Genomic DNA, 27,658 nt, shown 5'->3' with positions numbered 1-27,658 from the left:
CTCAAACATGATGAACTCTTATTCTACAGTAGAACTGGAGTGAGCTGAATGTTCTCTTATTCTGTTTAGAATTAAAAGAACATAACATTTGCATGTCAATAGTCTTTAGCAGATCCACTCTGTACATCATTTGCATGCCTTTGTCTGACAATTAACAAATTAGTATCTGCATATGATGTATATTTCTGGGAAACGGTGAGAGGTTGGTGAGAAGCTTTACCGTATTCATCACATTTATTGGCATTTTGGGGAGAAGCAATTACAGTGGCTCCACTAAATTTATTGCTGCACTCTGTCATGGATTCAGACCTTGACAGTTTACCCTTGGATGTTCTGATAGTGTAATACAGAAATATGGCTGACCATAAAAAATGCAAGAGTTCTTTAGACCTTAGTCAAGAAACTCATTGCATATTCCTTTGTAAAGAATTTTGGAGTGAAACATGACTTGGGAGGCTAAATATAGTCCTTTGAATGGCAGTAGCAAATACATCAGTGGACCTGAAAGCAGTCAGGAGAAAGAATTGTGGTCACAACATAGGATTTGCCAAGAGGTGCTAATTTTTCTTCCACTACATCCTCATGAACTTTGGTTGTTCTCATCGGTGTCCTCCTTCATTTTTGCATTTCAAGACAGGAAAGGCCATGTAGTCAAGAATCCATCTCCGTGCATAGGTGTTGAATCCTTGGAAACACAATCTAATACAGATTCTTGCAACACCTAAGCATACAAATCCGTCGATGCACCACTAGCTGATGTTAAGGGTGAATGTATCAAACCCTGCAGAAGTGGAACAAGAAGAGTAGGATAGGATAGGATAGGATAGGATAGGATAGGATAGGATAGGATAGGATAGGATAGGATAGGATAGGATAGGATAGGACAGTAAAGGACAGGACAAGCCCTCTAAGTCCATGGTACAAACAAGCTCTTTTCTGATTATGAGCTGGCTCTGTTTTTTCCTAGTTGTAGGATTTTATGTTTCATTGACAGAAGGACTTTTGTTATTAATTCATTTTCCTTAATTTTTGCAGTTTCTGGGATGAAGCTCATGCTCACTACAGATAGTGGTGAGTCTGGGATCAAGATGAGGTGTTGTAAGTGCTAAGAGACAATTTGACACCAAATGTGTCAGTAGAGTGCCAAAGCACATAAAAGCAACAGTCCAGAGAGTTCTGGCTCCTACCCTGGGGACTGTAAATGCCAAAGACTTGATTTCTTGGGAAAAATGACTGCATGTAACCTGCAAACTGATGTCATCCTTGTTACTCCAAGCAAAATGTCATCTTGAAGGCTGAACGCAGCCTGTGTCTGAGACACATTGCTTAATATCAGCTCAGATACTGAAGTCACTGCATAAATTATGGGAAATAACTTTTTCTTTTTTAATAGACAACATGAAAAAAGAGATTTAAGAACATAAAATGTGGTCAGAATGTCACTTTCTGAAGAGGGTTGGCATCACTCCCTGCCACACGTTCAGCCCCAGAGCAATCATGGCTCTTTCAGGGAGCAAAAAAGGGTCTCTCACCTAAATTTAAGTGACAGACTGGGGGCCCTCACAGGCAATTAAAACAGAAAAGAACTTCTAGAATGTTTCTCTATAGGGCGAGTAGGCCCTAACCTAGACACTTGGGTAGGCATATATGCTTAACTACTTATGCAGGCAAACCAAAATGCTGTGTAATTGATACTTCCCTGATATCTCCACACCATCATTCCCATCATATAAAGTTGGATGTGACAATGTCTGGAGATCTCTAGGCCACACCTTGTGGTCAAAGGTAAAACAATTTTGAAGGTAAGAAATTTTCCAAGATCTTACTACAAATATAAAATGAGCAGAAATGCATCAGCATCATCTCCTTCTGACATTTCCATGTTTAGTAGCATGAGTTCTAATGCATAAAATTGCTGATTATTATTCTTCCCTAGCCACGACTTTATAACCTTGCACCAGGAGGAAGGATGAGCCAATATTAGAAGCTGACCTAAGAAACATTTGGTTGTATTTATTGGTTCAGCGAAGGAAAGTTTCATAGTCCACACAATGGTGTTTCTCTTCATCCAGATATTTTTTCCTCTACATTTAAAAACACATTTCCAGACTGACCTCCACTATGAGAACTTCGCTCCCTGAGACATAGCCAAGTGGTTTAAGGGCTGAGACATAAAAAGAAAGACCTCCATGCCCTCTTTGGTTCTCATACTACCTTTGTTTGCAGAGTGTGAGTTTGAAGAACAGACTGTACCAAGTTGGAAGGACCGGGTTTGATCATCTCTGGGAGCAAAAATTAACATCTTCTACGTGAGTGCAGAGGACAAAATTAAGGGACAATGGAGGACCTTGCTAGGGATGATCCTGACAGCCTGGAGAACAGCTGGAGCAACCACAGGAAGCCCCAGTTTGGACATGCAGAGGGTGAGGATGCACAGAAAGGTTGAAGGTAAGTAGGAGGAAGGGAGTTGTGGGGACTTGGGTGTGTGAGCAGCCTCCAGATGATTTATGCTGGATTTCATATGTATGATCTGGTTTTGATGAACCTTTCCTGGCCTCTCACAAGCCTCCCACTGCAGTATCCATAGCATCACATGCTAATGATGACAGATAACCTTCTGGTTTGGGGTTTGAATGAGTGTTCATATAGGAGAGGTGAAGGAAGCCTGCAGCATCCCTGGTGCTTGTTGGAAGACATTTGGCTGGTAGCAAGGGAGTGAGTCTGACAATGGGTGCCTCATCCTGAGCTCTTCAGGCAATGACTAGTGACACCAGAAGGCTGAAGACAAGCGTTCCACAGCATGTGGTACTCAGCCATTCTTAGCATCCCTTGCTCTGATAAGAAGGGAGCATTTACATGACTTTTTGCTGAGATTAGCTCACAGAAAACAAACCTTTGCTCATTAAACACACGACGCATCAGTTGTTTGTACGTGCATCTAATTAGCACATGATTTGACGACAACTCTTGGGGAAGCCAGAGGGTAGGAGAGGCATCACATTGTGCTTGTTTGCAATTTTTTTCTTTGTCAAAACCATGTCATTTATGTTAAATGCCTGATTAGCCAGAGCCTGACTTTCTGACATGCAAAAATACATCCCTTCAAAACTAAGCTGTCCGGATTATGCAAGACCCAAGACACATTTCTTCCAGCTTTGCAATGGATTAGCTTCTGTTCCCAGCTCAATGAACACTGACTTCTCTTTTGTTTGAGAGCTCTGCATATTTAGTTGCTGAGCAAACTGAGATCTCAGGGGTTTTTCACCCTCTGGATGCATTTCCGAAGTGCACTCAAGCAGCAAAGAATTTCACTCAGGTATTTTATGGGAGAATATGAATCTGTTTATGCATTCAGCCCAATTCACCCTTGTTAATTTAGAATCCTAAATGGCCTGTAAACTGGACATGTGAAAGCATTCCATTTTAATCGAGGACATCTACTTTTCAAGTGTCTCTTCCTTCATCAGCCAAATTTTACTTATATGAGAAGTACCCTCAACCATCAGCTCTTTGCATAGGCTGCAGCACGTGCTAAGAGCTCTCCTGAAGGATTGCCATGCTCAGTGCACTCTCACGTCATGCCTATACATGACCTACACAAGGTCACTTCACCAGTTTGTCCATCCTGTCTCCCCATGTGTCAGTATCTTCTAATGATGGACTGTCTGATGTGTGCATTACCATAACTGGCTGTCTTACGGAAGTCAAACACTTTGCAATCTCTTTTCTGCTGGAAATGTGAAGGGAGTTCATTGCCGTTGAGAGCAGCTATTGTAAGAAAGACCCACTTGCACAGGATCCAGTGGAGGACTGGACAAAGGAGCCAGACAGATTGGGAGTGTGGAAAAGGGCACCTCGAATTCTCAGTCACCTTTGGGAACAGAGCCCCACAGAAATGAAGATCATCCAGGAAACTGAGAGGTGAATATGTGCTGTGGAAAACTTGTCAGAAAGACCTGGGCATACTTTCAGAAGTTATTCATGGAGCTGTTGAAGTCAGAGGGGTCATTATAGACAGAGGACTGGCACTTTGCAAGCAGGACATATGAGGATATCCCCCAATCAGCACATCACTGGTAACATGCCTTCCAGCACCTTCCATCTGTTGATCTGTGGGTGCAGTCAGACAGCACTGATTTATCTTCTGACTCTCTACAAGTAATGCTGATTTACTTCATTTCTGTCCACACACTTCTGCTAGTGCAAAGCAGGGCAGGATACCACCATGACCATGTGGATTTGCTTCCTTTGGATGAGGCTAAGGAGATGATGGGAAGTAAACCAGCAAAACTCAGTAAACCTGAAGGAGCTCCATATCAGTGTAGCTATGAATGACACCATGTAGATCAGGGGCAGGTTTTGGGTAATGTGAAAGGGAGAGCTGACATTTCACCAGATTTAATACAAACTTTCAATGACTCCAAAGCTCCTCCAGCTCACTGCAAAGACTGCGATAACTCCAGATGTCCGGGTAGCACCAAATTGCTGAGCAAATAAAAAGCCACAAAATGTAAAGAGAAATGAATGGAATATCAAGCTCTCCAGAGACAAGGAACACCAAAAGACATGGTTGCCTTAGAAAATCAGCTCTTCTCTAGTGCACACACCTGGCAGTGTTTATTCAGTCTTTCTTGGTTTTATGTGGGAAGAGAGAGAGAATGAATATATGTATAATTAAAACATTGGGCCAAATTTGCACTGAAATGAATCATCATAACTGCAGGAATTCCTGATTTTTTTTATGTGCCTAAAATATCTTCTTTGAAAAATACTTGCTTTAATATTATTTTTAATTTCAATTTATTTAATTCTGAAAACTGATCTAAGCTCCTGAGATGCCTTGAAAGAAGCCACAGACTATTATATGCTTCTGCTTAATATTCAGAAGAAAGAGAAAAGAAGCTGTTAAAACTATCCCTGGTTTGTGCCAGAGCTCCAAATGTCTTCTCTGAAAACTAATTACATCTTGGCATATGCAGTCCTGGCAAAAGCATTGCAATAAAAATAGAGGAGAAGAAATGAACTAATTCTTTTCATTTAAAAAATAATTCATAGAGCAAAATCCCTCGGTCCCCTGCTGCTTGCAAGCTGTTAATGTAGAGCAGAGAGGAACGTTTCCTAATTTAGTATGGACTTTCTTCTAAGAACTGCCAATCCTTCAGATGCTGAGGGAGAGCTGGAGTAGCAGAGCTGTCCGGAATATCTGATTTATAATTGTTTTTATCAGCCTCTGCTGCCTATCAGCAGAGACACCAGCGAGTAATCCAATTAAAACAAGCATCTCTTATTTGGAGAGTTGAACCCTAACAAGGAAATTCAGGCTCCGATGAAGAAAATAGGAGTTTGCCATCAGCTTCAGTGAAACCAGGACTGAAAAGACTGGCCTTGATTTTAGGAATCATTGATGGGCAAGAAGTGCATTTAAAGTATACGCTTATAACTAAACTATTAATTAAGTCCCACTGACTTTAATACAGGACATTATGTTGGAGGTGTAAGGGTTAGACCCATCAGGGAGATTCCTTTAGTTTTCTGCCATGGAGATGTCTGTCTCCCTCCTAGTCACTCTTCACACTTTTATAGTCATGAAGAGAAATAAGCAGCTTAAAGATGTGAGTAATTTACTTTTGGTGTTTATGACAAGGTGCCTGTGTCTCCAGATTAGCTAAAAGGACTCTTGGGCTACATCTGTGCTATTCTGTTAACAGCGTTGATTTTCCACACAGGTCGTGGATATTGGTCCTAGTGCATTATCTACCTGGAACCAGTTAGTCCCAGTTGCCCTTTCTATCAGATGGTGGGGATATAGACATGATGCAGACATAGCCTAAAAGAGTTGGTCCAGCTTACAGGTTAGCTTTGGAGATGTCTGCATTCAGCCACATGAATGGCTTTTATACATCTGACAGTAGCTGAAATTGTTTTATTCTTCATTGTATAAAAGTTAGTCTATGACACAAAAATTTCTATGATGGGAAGGGCAAACATGGCAATCAAGCAAACAGCATCGTGTGCTGTAAAGTGAGATTGACAGGAGAGCACTGTCAGCAGCAACAGAACTGTATTTCCTTGCAGCTTTTGATGCAGTAGTCAAACCATACCAAATCCATTCTGTGATTCTATGATTACATGTAAACATTTTTTTCCTCTATCACTTTTCACCAGGGGTTGGTTGAGAAAGATACTCCTGGTTCTTAAGCTATTTTCATGATGTGCAATACAAGTATATAATGCAAATATGTTACTTTCCATTTCAAAGCAAAACAAAACATACATTTCAGTAATTATTGACCATGCTTTTGGTGATTAGAAAATGCTCTGTTAGTACTTGCAACCTTTGCTTATTTAGTTTTTGATCTATTACTCAGAATTATTGCATGTGGGTCAGGATTCATTTAGGCTAAAGCTAAGAGGTAAAGTCATACCTGTTAGGCTTGAAATTAAGGAGGTGTTGCTTTATTTAGCTTAACAACTTCTTCATTAATGAGGATGACATGATATCAAGGAACACTGCCCTGGGGAAAACAGCAAGAAGCTAATCCCTTTTATTGATTATACACACACAAAAAAATTATTCAAGTTTACTGCATTTTTATAAAGATCTTATTATTTCTACAGCTTCACCTTGTACCTCAGTGCTGGGGATAATGGTAGCAAACAATCAAAACATTCTCATTTATGCTAATGTTTCTTTTTTATTTCGCTTTTCATTCAGCAGACGGGGTTGTACTAATCTTCCTCGGCAACAGGAACACTTAGGCCTATTAATAGAACTAGATGTTCAATATTCAGCTACCAAATAATGTTAAGCGCATTTCTTATCCCATAATTAAACAGTAATAAAAATGAGTAGAAGGTAAAACTTAATTAAAAAGAATTAGATTTGCACTAACACAGTGACTGAAAATGATGAGATTTGTGAACGTTTTATACATAAGCAGTGGTTTCTCCCATGTTTGCAAATAATAGATAATAGGGCACCAATCAAAGTCGGAGAATGAAATGCAGTGTTAGATTCACAAGCCTAAGAATTGGGTTTTAATGAGAGCTGCGTATGGTCATTCGCGGAAGAGAAAGGTGAGCAGAGATGCTTCTGTAAGAGCTAGCAGCACAGACTGGGTGTGGATTGAGCTCTGGAAAGCACGCACTGCAGAGACAGCCCTAGACCCAGCCTCATAGGGAGCCCACAAGCACTGCTGAAACACTGGCAGGCACTCTGAAAGCAGCTCCTTAAAGGCCTGATAGACAACAACAGGGCCTCTAATCCAGCAGATAAAAGTGCATTGAGACCCAGTGACTATAAACTGCACTGCCAGGAATGGGAAAATTAAGCTAATGTTTAACTAAGAAGGTAATTAACCATCACAACTTCATGATACATCAGATAAAGTCTTCATCATTTCAAGCCTTTAAACCATGGCCTTCCACTATAAAAATTATAGGTCAACTAACTCTAAGTTATGGTATGTGCTGTGTCTTGTGGTATGATATTAACAACACAACAATTGATCCCTTCCCAATCTTGGGGGCGTTGGTCAATGAGAAAATGAACATGAGCCGGCTTCAGTGTGCACTCGCAGCCCAGAAAGCCAACCGTATCCTGGGCTGCATCAAAAGGAGCGTGACCAGCAGGTCGAAGGAGGTGATCCTGCCCCTCTACTCTGCTCTTGTGAGACCTCACCTGGAGCATTGTGTGCAGTTCTGGTGTCCTCAACATAAAAAGGACATGGAACTGCTGGAACAAGTCCAGAGGAGGCCACGAGGATGATCAGGGGACTGGAGCACCTCCCGTATGAAGACAGGCTGAGGAAGTTGGGGCTGTTCAGCCTGGAGAAGAGAAGGCTGCGTGGAGACCTCATAGCAGCCTTCCAGTACCTGAAGGGGGCCTATAGGGATGTTGGGGAGGGACTCTTCATCAGGGACTGTAGTGACAGGACAAGGGGTAACGGGTTCAAACTTAAACAGGGGAAGTTTAGATTGTATATAAGGAGGAAATTCTTTCCTGTTAGGGTGGTGAGGCACTGGAATGGGTTGCCCAGGGAGGTTGTGAATGCTCCATCCCTGGCAGTGTTCAAGGCCAGGTTGGATGAAGCCTTGGGTGGGATGGTTTAGTGTGAGGTGCCCCTGCCCATGGCGGGGGGGTTGGAAGTGTTTGAACTTAAGGTCCTTTCCAACCCTAACTATTCTATGATTCTATTATCTATACATTGAAGTAATTACTTCACTTTTTGAGGAAGATGATTTAAGGTTCCTTATAACCTGAATTTCATCTTTTGCTCTGCTATCCTACTTCCTACTGATGGCTCCTCTTGAAGACCAACATGAACTTTACTACCTGGCAGTGCAGACATGCTCCACTGCTCTTCTGTAGTCTGTTGCAGATGTCCCTTCCATGGGCAGAGCAGGAGAAGAAATCATTCCCATTTAAACAGGGAGAATTGGGTCTGTGGATGGAGGTCAGGTAAGCCATGTTATGATTCTGTGGAAGCCATTCAGTCCTCCTACCAAAGGCATGTAAAGGCAGAGAGAGACATCTGGTGTGAAAAATGAATAGGATCAATACTGAATGGAGTGATCACAAGTCAGGGCTCTGTGTCACTTCTGAGTTAAAGCTTAGACTATCAGAAACTTAGACTGTCAGTGAAGCTCAAAGGCATCTCCTCTTGTTGAGATTAAAATTAGGGTTGCTGTGCATGGTGTTCGGAAATAGCACAGTATGTAAATGCAATTAAACCAGCATCATTGATGACTCTGAGAGACTATGCCAGCAGAATAAGCCTCAGTAAAGCTACAGCTGGCTGTACAGCCCCCCTTCCACTTCCCGTGTGGAGCAACTACTCTCTAGTGAATGAGATGTGAACAACCATAAGGACTGCAGTCTTTGCCTTTCATGGCCGATGTAGCTTTTAGGCTGCATCCCAGTGTGGTCCCCCTGCCAAGACCTTCCTGTGCTCACCTACACTCCATTGGGTAAGCCCAGCTCTGGTTCCCAGCATGGCTGTGGGATCCCCTGGAACCACTGGAATTAGGGCACTGAGGGCAAATAAACATGGTTTCAGTTCCTCAAGGTCAGAACTTGCTGGAGGTTAAGGCATCACCATTTGTTCTGCCTTCAGTGAGTGGAAGGTACTCCTTATCCCTTCCACAGTAACCTTGCCTGCATGCTATGACTCCTAAAAGGCTCAGCCACATTTTCCCACTGCTTCCCAGTCGATGCTTTCTCTGAACCACTGCCCTTCATTGGTTATCTTTATCTAGGTGCTCTTTCTCCTTCCAAAATCTTGTGTTGGAACTAAAAGTGATTTTAATTTGAATTCGAGATACTGTTTTTCCTAAGGGCTATGAAAATATTTGTGGAAGACAATCTCACCTCAGCAGCTAAATTCAGCTATGTGCACCCACCTGCGAGTTTCTTCTGCCTTCTTCTGAAGTGGTACCTAAGGAAGATGAGTAAAAGGTTCATTATGACACCAAGGAGTTTCATCTTCTTGGGTGATTTATTGTTATTGCTAGTATTCAATCACTGTGTGGGAAACAGAGATTTCCAAACCCCCAGAATTAAGGAGGTTTCTATAGACATGCTAAGTAACTGACAGCCAGAACAGAGAGAAGGGTAGCATGTGAAGGCAGTGATATTTTAATAGCCACCCTTGCCAAAGATAAAGATCCAGACTGAAAAGAGCTGTCCTACTTTGGAAATGTCTTTCTAGTACACAGAAAGAATATAAGAAAAGGAGTTTCAATTAGGATGCTTTACTTTTGTACTCAGTTTGGGAAATGCACTGACAGCAATTGCTATTACTGATGAGATTACAGAGAAAACGGGAGAACATGGAGGCGTTTAGGGCCCTGTTGATCCCAGTGATGATAGCTGGTGGGCATACAATAGGCACAAAGGACAGAGCTTTAACTGGTTAAAGCCCTCTTAGAAGTCAAAAAGAACAAAATGAAATGTGGTGATAATGCAAGTGCATTTATGTGGGGAGGAAGAAATAAGGTGGAATACTGAATAGCAGAAAGACACTGGAAAAGCAGTTATGATGAAAAAGGCGTAAAGGAGCCATAAGCAGTGAACTCGATATGAGCCTGCAAAGCAGTGGGAAAACCCCACTTTTAACAGAAGCCAGTATAATTTTGGACTGGACACCCAGGTTTCTCTCACTCCACACTGCATGGGAAGCAGTTGCAAAACAGCAGCTCTTCACTTCCAAAACTTGCGAACTTTGTTCTCTCTAATGCCCTCTCGCTCCTCCTTCCATTTACCCATTCCTGGGCTCAGAAGCCTATTTGCATTATCAAACATAATTTTGCATCCCTCTGTTCAAAGTTAATGATACATTGATTTCACTTTATTTTGAGATTATTCAGGCATTTTTAATCTGTTCAATTATAGGGACCAAGGGCCTTGCTGAATGTTCTGCTAGCATGCAAGCCAAATTCTTATGAAGCTTACATAGATTATGTTTAGAAGCTTTAGATGAAGTTTGAAGGACTTTGATGTTCACAAAACATGCTCAAAACACTCTAAGAAAGTTTCTGGTCTTTGGTGCCAGCCCTAATGGAGTTCTCTTGGGTGTATCATCAGGAATATGTGTTATTGTGGACTGAGCTTGATCAGCTTTGAAACACAGAGGATGGATAATGGTGCCTTTTCTTGCTCATTGGTTATGCTCTTCTACTGCTTTATTTCTCAAACTGAACTGCATCCAACTTCAGAAATTTTAGGCAACTTGGAAACAAGTAATACCATAATGCTAGAAAGAGTTTGGCAGAGGAATGAGTTTTGGAGGAGAAGGCAGTCACAGTGGGAATAGATTGAAGTTGGTGTCTTACAGACAAAACATGTAAAATAATAAAATCCTAAATTAGTCTAGTCCCCTGCAGAAAAAACCTCCAGGGATCTCCCAGGCTGCTGTTGTAGCAATGGACACAGAAGCATTAAGAAAATGAGTTTACTTTGATTTCAGTAGTGTCACAACTCCTAAACTGCTTTTAGGGTTTATGAAAACATGGTAGTATTAGATTCTATGTCAGTTTATGTAGTATATGATTCTTTGCAAAGCACCTTTAGGCTCTTACTAACACTTGAGAAGTCCCAGGTGGATGCAAAGGGATGCAGTCTGGAAGCATCACCTCCTCACATTCTGTTTTGAAGGGATGAGAAGAATGTCTCATAAGATTGAGTGGTAAAAACAAATAATAAAACCTAATGATAAGACAAATCAAAACCTAAGTCTGGCAACAGATTGAGGTGTTCACTTTACCTGGATGTTTGACAGTTATTCTGCATAGTATGGACAGCCAAGTATATGTAAGCTTACATACATATATAAGCAAATAAATGTATACATACATATGTATTCTAAATCACCAACCTGTCTGCCAACAAAACTTACCAAATACAAACATTGCAGCATTATCTATTTCTTCTGCAGGCAGCCCCAAACACTTCCTCTGAATGATGTCTGTACCTGCCACTCATCATTATCTTGGCTGGTAACAGCTGCACTGATTTTCTCCATTAGGGTAGTTATGATTCACTGTGCCTTGCAGATGCAGGCTAAAAAACGCGGTCCCTGTGCTAAAGAGCACTGAAAGAGTGTAAGTGTCATCAGACGTGTTTCCTGTTTGAGGCCTGGAGCTGACTAATAATTCATAGAATCACAGGATAGGTTGAATTGAAAGGGACCTTCAAGGGTCATCTAGTCTACTCATCCTGCAATGAGCAGGGACATACTCAACTAGATCAGATAAAGCCTAATGTTAAATCTGGAAGATAATATTACTAAAAGCTCTGCATTGTGAGATGGGGGTAGCCAGGGAGACTGCAAAGTAGGGCAAAAATAGACAAAGGCAAAGGAATCCAAGCCAGATTGCAAAGGAGGAAAAAGCAGGATGATGTACTGCAAAGGATACTCTCCACTGCAGCAAGTGCAACATGTTAGAAATCACTGAGATATTTTCAGAGTTTGCTCATGATGGGGATACTTTATTCTGCCCTTGATCTCTGTGCAAATTTCTGCTTGACACTGGTGGGAGGTCCTCTTGCTGTCTTTATGAGCCTGAGGACCATCACTAAACAGGACTTTGCCAATCACTTCCCAGTGTTAGTCACTACCCAAATGAGCATTACTCTAATTAGAAATAGTACTCTTCTTGGACATCCACTTTCCCCCCATTATTGATACATCAGCTAAATGACAGCAAATGTTGCCAGACCCATCCTGGAGGCTCCAACTCTTCTTTTTCAATCAGAAAAGTATAAGCAGCAGTGGTGCAACTTGTCTCTGCTCTTCTAATAGATCTTATTCTGCAATGCTAGAGACATGCAGGACCACAAAGAATTGAATTTCTGCCTTCCCTGTATTTATGTTGCTGATGAAAAAGGCACATGGACACACTGTGGGACACAAACACGTATTTTTTGAGGAATGGGGCTGAGGGCACAGCTCATTTCATCTGGGTAACTCAACAGTGAAGACAATCATATCTGTGATCAAACCTCCAAGCCGCTTGCGTCTTCCCTCTGGGAAGGAAGGAAAGATGTGTGACAACATCAACTAATGCAAAAGCCTGTGCATGACTTGTTCCTGTCTGGGAGGAGGACCAGGAGTAACCAGAAGGTGCTGAGACATACGAGGGTGCACTGCAGACTTAACCAGCATATATAGACTGTACATAGTACATGCCATACAGCTGATGGGCTTTTGTTGAGGTCTTTTGGACACTGAATCAGCCATGGTAGTGGAAGGGCACTGCGAGACAGTCTAAACACCCTAAACCCCATTCTCCATACTATGTAAATGCTTGCTTGGATCTTTGTTTTGACTTATGAACATTACTTTCCCTTGCTTCATCACTGTGATTCTGATGTAAGTCTCCATCTCAGCTGCATACTGGGCAAGCCAATGTCCACAGCGCTTACAAAGGGCTTTGGGCTTATGCAGTGGAGGCTCTTCCTAATAGGGAAAGCTGTGGCTGTGAATACAAAAAGCAGGTTTTTCTACGTAGAATATAGAGAAACATTCCGCTGAGACATTCCTCAAATCTTTGTCCTTCCATCTCCTAAAAATTGGGAGAAATTTTGCTAAGAACTCTATCTGTCAAAAATGTACATGAAAAATAAATCACTGCTTAGTATGCATGTGGCTGCAGAGGAGGGATGCTGTCCTTCGATGGAAGTAGCATGTAGTGGTAGCAGTACTGGTGAAGATGGCATTGTACCCAGGGTGACATAGCAGGCTCCTGTCAGCAGCCTTTGCCAGCAACACCCTTTGGAAAACTGCTTGGAAACACGTACCTGTGATAACCTAACCAGCCACTGAGTGTCATCTTTGCTCCACAAACCCAGCTGAAAAAAACTCATGACAGAAGGGAGAAAAGATACTTGAGTGTTAAGAAGATTCCGGATATTACAACTGTTATGAGTTAGGCGCAATCACTGTTGTAAACTGGAAAGCTTTAACTTACCTGCTCTAACAACGTAGCACTCAGCCTCTGGGATCTGCAGTTTCTCCCTGAAGTATTTGAACTTAGAGATCACAGCTCGCTTATGCAGAAGAGAAAGACTAAATTTCTTTGTGCTGTTGTCTCCACTAACAGCAGCCATATTAAACCAGGGATGGATTTGACCCAGTAACTCATAGGGCAGTGGGCACTAAAGCAATGGTTTTATGTCTTCTTCTTCATACTTGGTGGTTGGATCTCACAATGCAGCTGTTGTTTTGTTTCCTTCCTCATTAACTACTTGCAGTATATAGTTCTCCTGATTTGGCCTGTGTCTCTTTTGTATTGAAGCAGATAACCTGACTCTTCTATTTTCCACCGGATGCTGGCTGAGGTTTTCTGTCCAGAGATCAAATGCTGCATCACTTGAACCAGGACTCTCTACCCGATGACCATAATTCTCATAACGGGCTCAGCCCCCTTCTCAGCTCTTGCTGGGTGGGCTTCTGGGGGGCTCCATCTCTTTTCCCACCAGGTCAGAGGATGCTGCCAAGAACTCAGGGACCTGTAACACATTTCATGGCTTGCCAACAAACAAGCTGTGCTAGTTCAGGTTACACTCAGATGACCTGGGACTCTGGGCAACCTCCAGCCTGTCTCTCCCACACTCTGGTTATAGTTCTACATAGGTAAGGCCATGAACAAAGACATTTCCAGCTGCTCTGAGATGTTCAAAGTAATTTTCCTCTACCATTAGAGCAACACCTTTGTCTTTACTCAGCCATGGGACTCCTGGCACCTTGGTTCTCTCTTCCTAATCCCTCTCCTTTACCGTCTCAAGATGATCCTAGATAGCACCTCCTCTTTGTTGCTGTATCAAGAGGTACAGCTGAGCATCACTGCAGTAATCAAAATGTATTTATTGGCTGCTTGCTACTAAATATAAGCTGTTAGGAGCTTTGAATCCCTGCTGGGGCTGATCAGGAAATCATTAGACTGAAGTAGAAGAAAATTAAATTCTAGAGGATACTGCTCTTCCTAAACTGTACCATAAGGACGCAGAAAAATATGGAGATTCATGCAAGAGGAGGGCCCTGGATGCCAGGGGAAATTCTCCCACAAGAACTCCTGATGGAAGAACAAACAGAAGCTTGGAAGTGTCTGTGGGTATATTTGCCATTTCAGTTTGATCTGTGCATCTTCTGTGCCGACTTATAAAGAGTTACTGTGTTGAGGCATCAAATGAACAGTGTCTGGTTTCACCCAGAAATTTATCCATTAGACCTGTAAAATCAGAACAACCTTCTGCTGTTCTGCAAGAGAAAAAATCTTGCTCAGATCTGAACAATGGCACCTGAAGATACCTGCGTTACTGAGCTTGCATTTCAGCCAGATGGCAATAGACTAATTGCAAGAACATATCCCACTGTCAGATATACTGGTCCAGTCTCATAGGTGGAGCTCTGACCTTGAACTTGAAGACTGTCTTTAATTCCTAGGTCGGCTGTTGACCCATTCATTGTTTGTCTTGCCTTGCCCACCACCCCAGTAGAACCGATGAGAAGTTACATGTTTAAGACTTAAGTAACACTGTTATGTGTGCTAAAGATTTGGGCATGTCAGATCTGTACTACAAGTCCCCAGGTCTTAGCTGGGATGGAGGCAGTGACACTAAGTGTGACTTAGGAGAATTTAAAGCACCAAGCAAAACCCTCCTGTCTCTCCTCCTTTTATATATCTCCAGAATGTAAGTTACACAGTGACTGACTTTCAACCAAAGAATATGTGAATGCCTTTTTGCATCCAGTCACTGGCAGGTTGGTCTGTCTGTATTTCACACAATCACACAGGATCTGAGGTCGGAAGGCGCATCTGGAGCTTGTCTACTCCAATTACCTACTCAAAACAGAGTCACCTACAGCTGGTTTCCTAGGGCAACATCCTGTTGGGTTTTGAACACAACCCCTCTGGGAAACACATTCCATGTTCAACCACCCTCACAGAACAAGCATTTTTCTTATTTTAAGAGGAATTTCCTGTATTTTAATTTGAGCCTTTTGCCTCTTTTGCTGTCACTGAGCATCACAGAAGGCTCTGACTCCACTATCTTTACTCCCCAGCCAGGTACTTATAGACATGGATAAGATCACCTCGATCCTTTCTGTTTGTGCCTGAATAGTCTGAGCTCATAATTTTTGCAAGCCTTTAATGGATGTGCTCCAGTATGTGTGTGCCTCTCTTGTACTGGGGAGCCCAGTTGTACTGGACGTAGCACATAGATCTCACCAGTGGTAAGTAGAGGGCAAGGATCAACTCCTTCAACCTGGTGGCAATACTTAGTCTGATGCACCCCAGCAGGCCATTGGTCTTCCTTGCTACAAGGACAAATTTCTGTGTCATGGTCAACTTGGTATCCAGCAGCACCCCCAGGTCCTATTCTGCAAAGATGTTTTCCACATAGTTGGCAGCCAGCATATCCTGGTGCATGGGGTTGCTCCTGATCAGATGAAGGACTTGTTGTTTCCATGCATTGAATTTCATGAGGTTCCTGTCAGCCAATTTATCCAATTTGTTGAGGTTCCTCTGAATGGCAGCATAACCCCTGGTGTACCAATCACTCCTTCTGATTTTGTACTGCTTGAAAACCTTCTGAGGCTATAATCCTGGTCAATAATGTAGGTATTAAACAATAATAATACTTCTGAGTTTTGCATTCCTCCTGAACCTAGACCCAACACTAGGTGCCATAGGAGCACAGAGAGCCAACGCCGTGCAATGTGCAGGCCTGCTTCCAATTTGTAGGTATAATTTCCTCTCATGTCAAGCAATTCTTAGAAGTATTCATCATCTGTATGAATCCTTTCGCACAGATCTAGGAGGTGATGAAGAACAATTAGGTCACTTTTTAAGGCAAGACCTAGACACATGTCACTGATCCAACAAGACAGATTCACCCAGTGTGGAGTTAAACACTGCTTACCTTTATACCCAGGCTGTTTTCCCTGGAGCATTTTTTCACTATCTCTTATTACTTATAAAGATTTAAGGAATAAGGACAAAAATCCTGTCTTCTTGGTAAGCCTTAAAACTGGTAGGACTTGCAATGCCAATATTAATAAGGGGTTGAAACAGTTCAGCTATTAATACACTATTGCTGGCAGAGCTTAGCAGAATATGATGAATTCTGGGTAGAGTATGTTATGTTAATTAGCATAAATATAGGAGAGACCTTTTAACTTCTGAATATAAGAATACTCAGATTGAATACTGTAGTTAACATATGCACACAGGAGCATAAGATTTTATGTATCACTGGCAATGTTATCTTATTAGCTACGAACATATGTTTTGTAGAAGAAAAGGTTCTGGTAGTTAAAGGAAGGGCAGAATACTGGCAGAGGAGGTGAGAAAGAGAAGCAAGACACAGAGCCATTTGGATGCAGTTCATAGAGGTAGCCTGGGAGACTTCTTAGGCCTAAACTTGTCTCTTCCTTTACAGCATATGCAACAGTGTCTTCAGTGTCCTTTGGGGGAAAAAACTAATGACCCTCCTCCCCATCACATTTATATCAGTTAATTAATGGAGACTGCTTTTCCCTCCTTTTAATGAGAGCTATCCTGCAAAGAAAAAGGGGGAAAAAACACCGCCAAAAGATACCTTTCACCTCGGTATTCAGGAATTCAGTTCTACGGCAGTTAACTGTCTTGTCTGAAATGCCTCCCTGTATCATCCCTATGTCAAAGAATATAATAACTCTATAGGAATGAATGGTTGTGGGGTGGGTTTTTTTTTTTGTTTTTTTTTTTTTTTTTGTCTTTTCCTTTAAAAACTGTGTTGAAATAAGAAATGGAGAAACTTCTGAAGCCTTTGTAGTCGATTGACAGGATTGACAGTGTGTATGAAATACTTCTTTTAGCAAGATAACTGGGACCGTGTCACAGCGGGAGTTACAGTAGGATAATGAAGCACAATCCTCCTAATTACAAGACCAAAACAAAACAAAATGCTAATGCTTCTCAAATCACACGTAGTGCACAAACATAGGAGATGTTGTTAAAGTCGAGGTCTTTATATCTTTCTCTTCAGTTTTAGTGTCCGTTTAAGCCAACAAATTGTTCTCCACTATCGTGGTTGTACACATAAAGCAGAGTTTGGCTCATGTTTATTGATGGCACCTGATTTAACCACCAAAAGAAGGGATTTAACAAGCAGTGGAAGCCTGGGATTTGAAAGCAAGTGGAGCATAAGGCTGGGGCAAGGGTCTCTGTCACCACTGATAAAATTTGTTCCTGTTGACACTGCACCAAGTTCACTGTGGGTTTCAGTGAGACTTTTGGCAGGCATCTGATGGAAAATTCCATTAGAAAAAGTGGAATTATCAGCTGGCCTTTGGGTCAGGCCTAATGAAGAGATCTGTCTAATTACCTGAGGTTGAATTGTAATTTCTCTGAACGTTTATGATAAATCTTATATAGGAAAGTAACAAGAAGAAATAGAAACAAATTGAGAGCAGAAGTTCCTTTCATTTTTTTCTTTCAGAAACTGCCAGAAAAATATGCTTTCTTCATCTCAAGACTAGAAAATGGCATCAGATGCTATATTTGAAGGACGCTGAGCAAATAAAGGTATGAGCAGCCTGATCCTGCAAAGTTCACGGAAGTCAAGGCAAAGTTCCCCACTGACTTCCTAGAATTTTACATGTTTGGGTTTTTTTTTATTTGTTTCTATCATGTGACCTATATTGTGGTGCTGCATCATAAAAAAATAAGATGATACACGACATCTTCTATTATTCAGTATTCCTCTGAAGATGCATCAAATGGAGCATGTTTTCCAAACACAGGGTGGCCGGTCTGCTGTTACTTGTGTTGTAGTAAATGCTCTGAGGGACACATTATATGACTCAGAATCAGTCTAAAATAACCTAGTCCCACTTGGTTCCTGGTAATCACACTGGAGATGCACTTTGCACCATGCTATGCGCAGAACATGTTGTCTTACTCAGACCCATCCTTTTAGTCTGTTTTCTTTCAAGCATACAAAACACCAGGGTAGGTCAACAGAAGTTCAGGTTTTGGTGAGACAGCATTTGTGATCATGGTTCTAGCCCGTGTGCTTGTTTATAGCAAAAGATGTAGATGCATATATAGCCACAAGATAAGCCTGGCTGCTCCAAATTTATCCTTTCTGATCCAATCAGTACAGACTTTAATATTTGATACAAAATAAATGTGATAAAGGCAAAAAAAAATCTCCAAATTGTTGTGTGGATTAAATATCTCCCTAACAGAAGTGCAATACCAATATTTTGAGAAAGGCTACTAAGACAGATACTTCAGAGAAAGAGTATTTCTTCTGCTCCGGCAACAATTTATTGAAGGTGTCTATTTAGAAGTATATGCAGTGAGTGTCTTGATGAGGGCCACAGAAGTATACCTGCTCCAATCATAGTCTGTATATTTTTGATTATTGGGATCCAAGCATAAGACCTGCAGTGCAAGGATACAGTTCTTTGAGCTTCAGGGTAGACTCCTGAAGTCCTCAAATTAAGTGGTCTAAGCTGCCTAATAGTTCGTTGAATTTAATTGCTCAGAAACACATAAGGGTATTTTGCATGTTACAGAGATAGAATCATAGAATCATAGAATAGTTAGGGTTGGAAAGGAACTTAAGATCATCTAGGTCCAACCCCCTGCCATGGGCAGGGACACCTCACACTAAACCATGTCACCCAAGGCTCTGTCCAACCTGGCCTTGAACACTGCCAGGGATGGAGCATTCACAACTTCCTTGGGCAACCCATTCCAGTGCCTCACAACCCTCACAGTAAAGAACTTCCTTATATCTGATCTAAACTTCCCCTGTTTAAGTTTTAACCCGTTACCCCTTGTCCTATCACTACAGTTCCTAATGAAGAGTCCCTCCCCAGCATCCCTATAGGCCCCCTTCAGGTACTGGAAGGCTGCTATGAGGTCCCCACGCAGCCTTCTCTTCTCCAAGCTGAACACCCCCAACTTTCTCAGCCTATCTTCACACAGGAGGGGCTCCAGCCCCCTGATCATCCTCTGAATATTGTACTTTTCCTTTACATGGGTTCTCAGTGAACCAGATAAAGTTAAAGTTTCCTTTATCTCAGTGGTGCACTGTAAACATTGGTTAAGTAAGTGAAGAGCTAGAAGTATTTAATTATTGCAATAATATAAGGCCATTATATGCCATTGATTGTAGGTAACTGGCTCAAGGGAATACACTGTATAAGCAACTGAAATGCTTTCCGGATGCTAATTATTGCTACATCATTCTCTTTTAAAGATAAGGAAATTAAGGCATGGATAAGTAAGCACTGGAGCTTTCAAACACAACAAATCCCTGTTTAGATACTGAAATCCACACCAAAAATTTCCAACTAATTGTAATATTTTGCCTTTTCCAAGCTTGCTGGAAATCTTATGGAAAAATACGGATATGAATAGATATGAAATACCTATTTAAAAGATCTGAATGAGGCCTTTTGGTTTGGCTAAGTCATCCTCACCTTGAGCTTTTGATCAGTTCTGTTAGTGCAGAACTGAGGATTAATACATCTTGTGCTTAGGTGATTTAAGGGCAAATGCTGGAAACTGAACCCAGGACACCAGCCAAGTGGCTTGCTCCCTGCTGTGCTGTGAGCTGCCGAGGTGAGACCTGGGAATTCCAAATTCAGCCTCCCAGCTCTCCTTCCCTTCCCTCTTTCAGTCTCCAGTAGCAGCAAGTCACACTTCTGGTCCAGCACAGCGATGCCACAGGCGGAAATGCCAAAAGGCAGCTGAGGTAGCAAGAAGGAACATGGGCCCCTCTCCAAGGTGCACAAATATGTAACATCTCGCTAATGCATTTAAATTAATGCTCTTGTAGCTTCCTGGTGAGAACAAAAATATCCTGTGTTGCGGGCACTTTCCCTCTTAGTGATGCCTCCGAAGAATGAGCTCTTGACAGCCTGAAAGAATTAAGTGTCTTTTCAAGCAGAAAGGTCAGCTACAGGAGAGGGAGCTGTACTGAGAATACCTTTAAACTGCTCCGTCACTTATGTCCATGATGAATTGCTGGGAGCTCTTTCACCAAGGCTGGATATATTTAGACTTTCTCTGATAGATCATTCTTTTAAGGGCAGATTGATTGGGCCAAGGTATGAGCAGATCAGCTGTAATTTAGCCTGAAAGTAGATAGTGATCTAGCAAGATGGATCCTCACCTGCAGCCCTTTCCCTTAGCTCTTTTTCCTGCAGTAAATTTGTTCTGAAATCTGGCCTCTGTGCTGAACTCCGCTACATTCACAAGTGCGACCAGGACTCAAAGGAACAAGAAAATGCCCAAGAAGACACTTTAACACATTTAAATCTCTTAAATTGGGGTTGGAATTAGATGATCTTAACGTCCTTTCCAATCCTAACTATTCTGTGATTCTATGAGCTTGGGATTCAAATATAGTCTGCAAGAGTCTGCTGAACTGGACCTGTATCATGCTCGTCTGCAAGCAATAGCAAAGCATTGGGATGGGCTTTGGTCCTTGCACTGTTCAAAGCCTCTGCCCTGCAAGTGAATGCAATTTCCAAGACCCCACATTACGGAATTAAGAGAAAGGGATCCTTTCCAAAGCAACCTGAAAACATATTCCTCCAAATGAACTAAGCCTATTTCTTTTTAACCTGCTTTTTTATCTCATTAAATTGGAGAAGTGGGTTTGCACTGCTCTTCTGAAACTACGGAAAGGTGCTTGACCGCGGCTCCAGGAATTGTACCCACTGGGTTTACACATCTGGAATGGTAAATCCCCATGGCAGAAAAGAGGCCATCAGATCCAGCAGGCTTTTAACATGTCTTGCATGTTTTGCAACCAAGAAAAGGATGTCTTCTTACCTTAATAGAGCAATGACCAGCTTAGGTGGCCCAAACCTATGGATTCAGAAGTCAGAAGTCATTTCTCTGTAGGCAGAATTTAGCTTGCTTATGCACTAGGGAGGAAACCACAGCACCCCGAACTCCAGATGCTCAAGCAACACCCCTCAGTCATCATTAGTCATTTGTGGGTGGGGTTTTGGGTATCTGAGGCTGTTCAGATGGAGCAACCACATTGTTTTACATAGGGAGAAAGAGACGTTGCATAGGAAAAGAACAAAAACGGGGTTTTGGCTGCTGCGAAGATGCTGAATGCAGTGTTGCTGAATACAGCAACACTGAAAAAGAAGCGATGCAAATTCCACTCCACTGAAAACCTCACACAACTTCATCAGTACTGCAAGCAATCTCAAGGCTTTGCAAGGACAGTGGGAGTGATTTGTCTGTTCAAAACGTTGCATTTTGGCTTTGGCCAGATTTCTAATTTTATTACTACTGGGTTGAACCTCTGGAAGAGAGCTTTGAACTGGCCAAACACACACTTCAAACAGATCTTAAAATGGACATTTTTTACTCTAAGCTTCTGCAAAATAGGTAAACCCCCTCCATTCACCCTTTTCATCACTTTCCTGTTAAAGTGTTTTTAGTTTGACCAACAAGAATTTTCCCCTCAGCTCAGCTTGAGGCCTCATCATGAACTCAAGAGGCTGAATCCATTCATCTCACAATGCTTTTGTTCTTATAGCTTGCTAGAAATGTCCACCGAACGCTTCAGCCTCAGGATTAATAATGAGCGTGGTTATCACAAATGATCTGCCTGACACAGAGGATGAAGCTGGAATTAAGTTCGGGTGCTCTTCAGTCTGGCTTCAGCCCCTTACAAAGCAAACTCCAACCACAGTCAAAGCAGAAGCATCTACTGAAAATGAGATGGGACAGCTGAAAGAACAGACAAATATGCAAGGAAGAAAGATTTTGGTTTCCATTAAAAAGCCAGGGAATAAAAGTGATGATGGGAGCCCAGGAGGTTGTGACATCCTCTTCAAAAGGTGACACTTTATGGCACTTAGCGCTATTTCAGGCTGTCTGAAGATGCAGACAGGCATGTGGATATGTGGCCTTGCTACTGAACCAGAGTTTAAAGTGCATTGAATCTGCCCGGTTTACAGGCTCCATGGAGCAGAAAGTAGACATTTGACTGACTGGGAACAGTGGCCCTTGCCACTCAGTGACACTGCCTTGACCGGCCATGCGTGTCTGCAGTGTCCACCCTGAGGAGAAAGCAGTGCCCTGGTTTAAACCTCCTTGGAGCTGTGAGCACTACGAGCTGCTCAGACATTGAAGCTTGGGATTACTGTTTGCTCATCCTCCTAACAACGTCTCACCAAACTTTTCCATTCTGTTGTTTCGATTTTGTTAAACTGAAGAAGAATCATCTTTCGAGCTATTTTTAGTGAACAAAAAGGGATTAGTCTTCTCTTCTAAAACGCGCTTCCAAGAAACAATAATAATAAAGAGCTTAACTTACCACATATTGATAAAAACCCTTAGTTTCTCTTTTTAATAAGTTCATAGCATTGAAAAGAGAGAGTCTTTCATTTATTGCTGAAGGATATCCGTGGATAACATAAATCCATGGATATCCTTCAGCAATAAATGATGGATATCCTTCAGGATAAATGAAAGACTCTCTCTTTTCAATGCCATGAAAAGTTTTCAGGATCACTGTTCTCACCTCTGGGATGTGTCCACTCCTCAGCAAGCCCTGAACTGAATTATTGATGAAATAAATGACACTAACTTCAGGTGCTGAAAGAAACCATCTGGTGAAAATGAGACTAACAGATGTGCTTTCACTGTTGGTACCTCAATCCATGTACTTAAGAACTCCACTGCTATATGCCTCCTTGTTCACCTGCTTATTAATAATCTAGCATTTCTCTTCTTGCAGTGCTGAGGGATCCCATTCATCATGCTGGACCCTGAGTGGTTCCAGACATTGTAGTCTTAAAGCATTAAAGCCCTATTGCTCCAGTAAACTCTGCACTGGCCTTGGAAGAAAATGAAGCACAGGACCAAGTCCTAAGGAACAAACAACTGCTTCCTGAATGGGACATGAAGTAACACTGATCACATCCACGCAGGGAAAAAGTAATAGCAGGAAGAGAAGGCAATATCTTTTAAGTGCTACACCTACGTATTAATTGCCAAATTAACTCTCCTGAACATATTGAGAGCACATCTTATTCCTTCCTGCTGTGTCTCCTAAACACACTGTCTCCGAACAGTTTCTTTGGATTTTCCATTATGAACTAAAGCTAAGCTAAGGAACTATTTAAGAGTCATATCCATATTGTTGCTGGACTGGTATCCTGGACTCACTCAGACCCACATTTGCAATGTTCCACACTTGATGGACAGGCAGAGAGTTTCTCCAAAGCACAGCCTTGTGACTTTGTTATTGTGGCTACTTCCTAATCAGCCCTTTTTAAGAACAGCAAAGGTAACAACAATAGAAACAAGACGGTCTGATAGTGCAGGGTCCCACATCATTCAAGGTGGGAGGTGTGGACTTTTGCTGTCCAGAAATGCGGAATAAATACTCAATTTGGCATATTCCTAGAGTGTTCCTAAGCTGGGATCCCAGAGCATCAAGAGACTCACTAAGCTGTAAAACCTGTGCTCTACGTGGGAGCTGCAACACCAGTATAGTCACACTGCAGTTTCTTGCCTGAAGCTGACTTTGGTGCTGTGCAGGTTGATCAATCTGTGCAATAAAGTACAGTTTTCTCCAATCAGTGATAATCCATTTGTCTTACTGAAAACTAGCACACAGAAGGTGCAAATTGTGAAATAGAAAGGCAACGTTTGAGAACAGAAACCATAGATTTGGGAGCATCATTCAAAGGGAACATGTGTATAAGGGCAGGCCTGTTCAGCTGCAAATCAAGTGGAGACAATTTGTGAGGTCCTGGCTTTCTGCTTACTGTTGTTTTCATCATGAAGAGACTGCATGGGCTGAAGAGCTGTGCCTGTCTGTGCAGGAGAACGTCTGCCCTGAGAGAAGCCAACTGAAAAAGGGGGTATGCGTGTGCTGTGGACTTGAAGGCTTTTGCTGGTCCTTTAGAGCTGCAGTGCTCAGAAAGCCTTCGAGGAGCTACATCCCAGAGACTGCTTCTGATAAGAGAGGGAAGTTGGCAATGGGTTTTCTGTCATCTTAGAGACAACTGGGCAAGGAAAGAGAGGCTGGAAATAAATAGATTTTCACTTCTACATTTGTGAAGACAGAAGTTGTCCAAACACAGCACCATTTCTTTCTGTGCTTGGGAAGGTGATAAGCAGCATCCTTGGAAGAGTGGAGTGGAATCTTTCTGCTACCAAAGACAGTGGACAGAAACATCGTCCATACGATCACTGCCAGCCCACAGGATCTTTCACAGGATGTTCTCTTCTCAAGGGCTGAATGTAAAATAGGGATGGAATAACTTTGCAAACCAGAGCTGAATTCCACAACAGAAAGGACTGATAGCTGTGAGTCATAGTGTGGTTCTGGGTTAAATTCATTGAAATGCAATTACATGTCGGTTACTTCAATCAATCCCTTCTGTAGCTGGGTCTTCAGGAACCAGAAACTAAATAATACTTAATTGTGGAGGCTTCAGTCTTGGAGACATTCAAAAGACATCTGGCCATGGTCACGGGCATCTGGAGCAGGGGATTTGTACCAGATGACCTCCAGAGGTCTTGTCCAACCTTAATCAGTCTGCAATTACGTGATTCTGTGAATCTATCAATATCTGAAGACTGCTTCTTATCCATCAGAGAGAGCTCCAACTGCAGGTATAAGGACTCTAGTGGAATAGGGCTATTGAGTGTTGTAAAGCAGACTCTACCATGATGGGTTGACAGCCAACACCACCATTTCAGGTTGTGTGGTGCTTTGTACAACCAGTTATGGAAGTTGTACTAGCATTTAATCATGTTCTATTTTACCAACAGAGATGGAGCCCATGTCTTGGAGAAATAAAACACTGGCACACAAGACACTCAGAGCAAAGCCTTCTCTTGTCTTCCTCAAATAGAAGTGACTTGAATGGGGAATTTGCAACAGGTCAGTTTATAGCTATTATAAACTGGTATTCAAAGGTTTCTTCTGTACATAGCCATCATTCCCCCTTGTTTTCTACCTCAAATCATATCATGTGGCCATTCCTATTCTGCGTAAAATAAATATTTGCAGAAAATATCCCAAAGAGATATTGTTTTGCTAAGCCAGGCTTAAAAAGTAGGTAGCATAAAGGAAAGCAGCAGCTAAGTTCCCTGCAAGACACGTCATTGCAAACACGGCTTCTTCAGGCCTGAAAGCAAAGAGGTAATTTGATGGAGGCCCTTTGCAAAAACAGTCACAGGCTGGACCTCCTAGTGACTCTATAGTGACCTTGTTTGTTGTTGAATCCATAGCATGACCAGGTTTCCTGTACTGACATTTCAACCCATTATTCTGATGTTAAGGGAAAATATCCAATCGATAGCCTCACTTTAATGGGAGAGACTATGTTATATTAGACACAACCTGGAAGCTTAAAAATTATCTGAAAAGAAATGGAAAAATCGTTTCAATCAGCATTGATTCCACCACATATTCCTCAGAGTTGCCAGCAGATGAGAGTTCAAATGTCAGGATTTTGTGTTGATCCCGTGATGTCCCAATACCTGGAAGTGAGAGTCTCACCTCACTCTCACTCACTTAGTCAGGAAGGGAAGGGAGAACTTCCATGCAGCTCACATGAAGTTGTAAAACAGGAGATTACATGAGAGAAAGCAGAAGACCAGTGAAGACCCATCTTCATTTGCTTGCTTTCCTTCCCTGAAGAATCATGTTATTTTTTCGGGCAGCCCTTTGACTTTTAATGTTACAGTTCTGCCCTGCCTTGTGTGCAAAGGGGGCATGCCCAAACCTCAGTCATGATGAGGCAGATCCAACAACCTGAGAAGGTTAAGGATGTGGATTGAGGAATAAAGATGTTTAGGATGAATACTTTTTCAAGAAGCTCAAGGACTAGGGCAGTCAGAGCTCATCAGAGTCCAGGGTCTGGAGTTGCTGATACAATACATGAACCTTGCTGGGTGAAATCCCTCCTATCTCAAAGACAAGGACTGCGCAAAAAGATGAGGCAAGATTATGGATGCACACATGCTTTCTGCATCGCGCCATGGATTCGGTAAGGTGAGCATGAGTGAATTATGGATGGTCTTTTGATTGGTTTGCAACGATCTTTTAATGACATTGAGACAGTGTGAAGTTACAGTATATTGATTTTCTTTTGTCCGTGCAGTAATTTGTAGTGGTGGAGATTTATTTTCCTCTTTATGTATGTTTTCCATGAAGCTAGTAGGCAGTGAGGCCAATGGCAGCTGGCAGTTGGTCTCCCATTTCTATGGATGGCACAGGGAGATGCTCATAGGATCATGGAGTGCCAGGGGACTCAATGCTTTGGGAGAGCAGAGCTGGCATGGGTGACATCTATGGACTCATTTCTGCCACTGACAAGCAGTGATATTGTCTGCTGCAGTTGCAATCCAGGGTACATTTGACCTGTCAGCTCTCAGACGAGGGGACCCACCCTGGTAAGTCTTTCCCCTTGTCCTGGTTTCACAACACCCCTAAGTGAGCACTGTAAAGGTATTTTACAGTTGGTGTTTTATCTTGGGTTTAAAAACTCGTAATGAATTTTGCCCACTTTGGGACCAGCAGCGCCAGCCCCACAGTTATTCTCCCCCTGAAGAGGAGCTACTGTAGGCTCTGGTTTCCAGCTGCACTTTGTCATTGCAGAGAAAAGGAAAACAGCTTGAGGCAGCAGCTGCTTTTCATCAGGCTCATCTGCAGTCTAGGGAAGGAAGAGCTGGCTGTCATAACTATCTTTTATTTTCCTGCTCAGCTTTGAGATTTTATGGGCATCTCCACCCTTCTTTCATCAGCAGATCTAAGGAGCAGACACTGATTTCAGTCTCTCCAAAAAGACTCTTGCATGCCCTTCTGCCTCGCCTGGTTTTATGCAGCCCATGTAAAGATCTGGAAGCCAGAAGGTAACATTTTGATCACTTTGACCACCTGCACGTCATAGATTGTAGCTTCAAGCTAAAGTCGGCCATAGCTTTTAAAAGTAAAGATCAAACCTGCAACTCTGACTTGAGACCAGGTCTGAGAGCGTTTCGTGCTTCACTAGGCTGTTCCACTGCTTGACTGTCAGGCTTCATTTTGTGTTAGTTTTAGCAGGTAGAAGCAGTAGCCATTGCTCAGATTCCCTCAGTGTCAAACCCTAACAAAGAATGCCTA

The 27,658-nt window shown here is 42.2% G+C and overlaps 1 long non-coding RNA gene across 1 annotated transcript; it reads left to right on the top strand.

The window, feature by feature from the left end:
- Positions 1–2,169: 2,169 nt before the first annotated feature.
- On the top strand, positions 2,170–25,807 carry LOC136009444 (uncharacterized). Its single transcript, XR_010610566.1, has 3 exons — positions 2,170–2,448; positions 17,987–18,072; positions 23,273–25,807. It is a non-coding gene; the product is annotated as an uncharacterized LOC136009444 (long non-coding RNA).
- The last annotated feature ends 1,851 nt before the right edge of the window (positions 25,808–27,658 follow it).

Source organism: Lathamus discolor, chromosome 2, assembly GCF_037157495.1.
Source record: "Lathamus discolor isolate bLatDis1 chromosome 2, bLatDis1.hap1, whole genome shotgun sequence".
NCBI lineage: Eukaryota > Metazoa > Chordata > Aves > Psittaciformes > Psittacidae > Lathamus > Lathamus discolor.
Note: the sequence above shows the minus strand (reverse complement) of the source record. Positions and strands in the feature narration are given on the sequence as shown.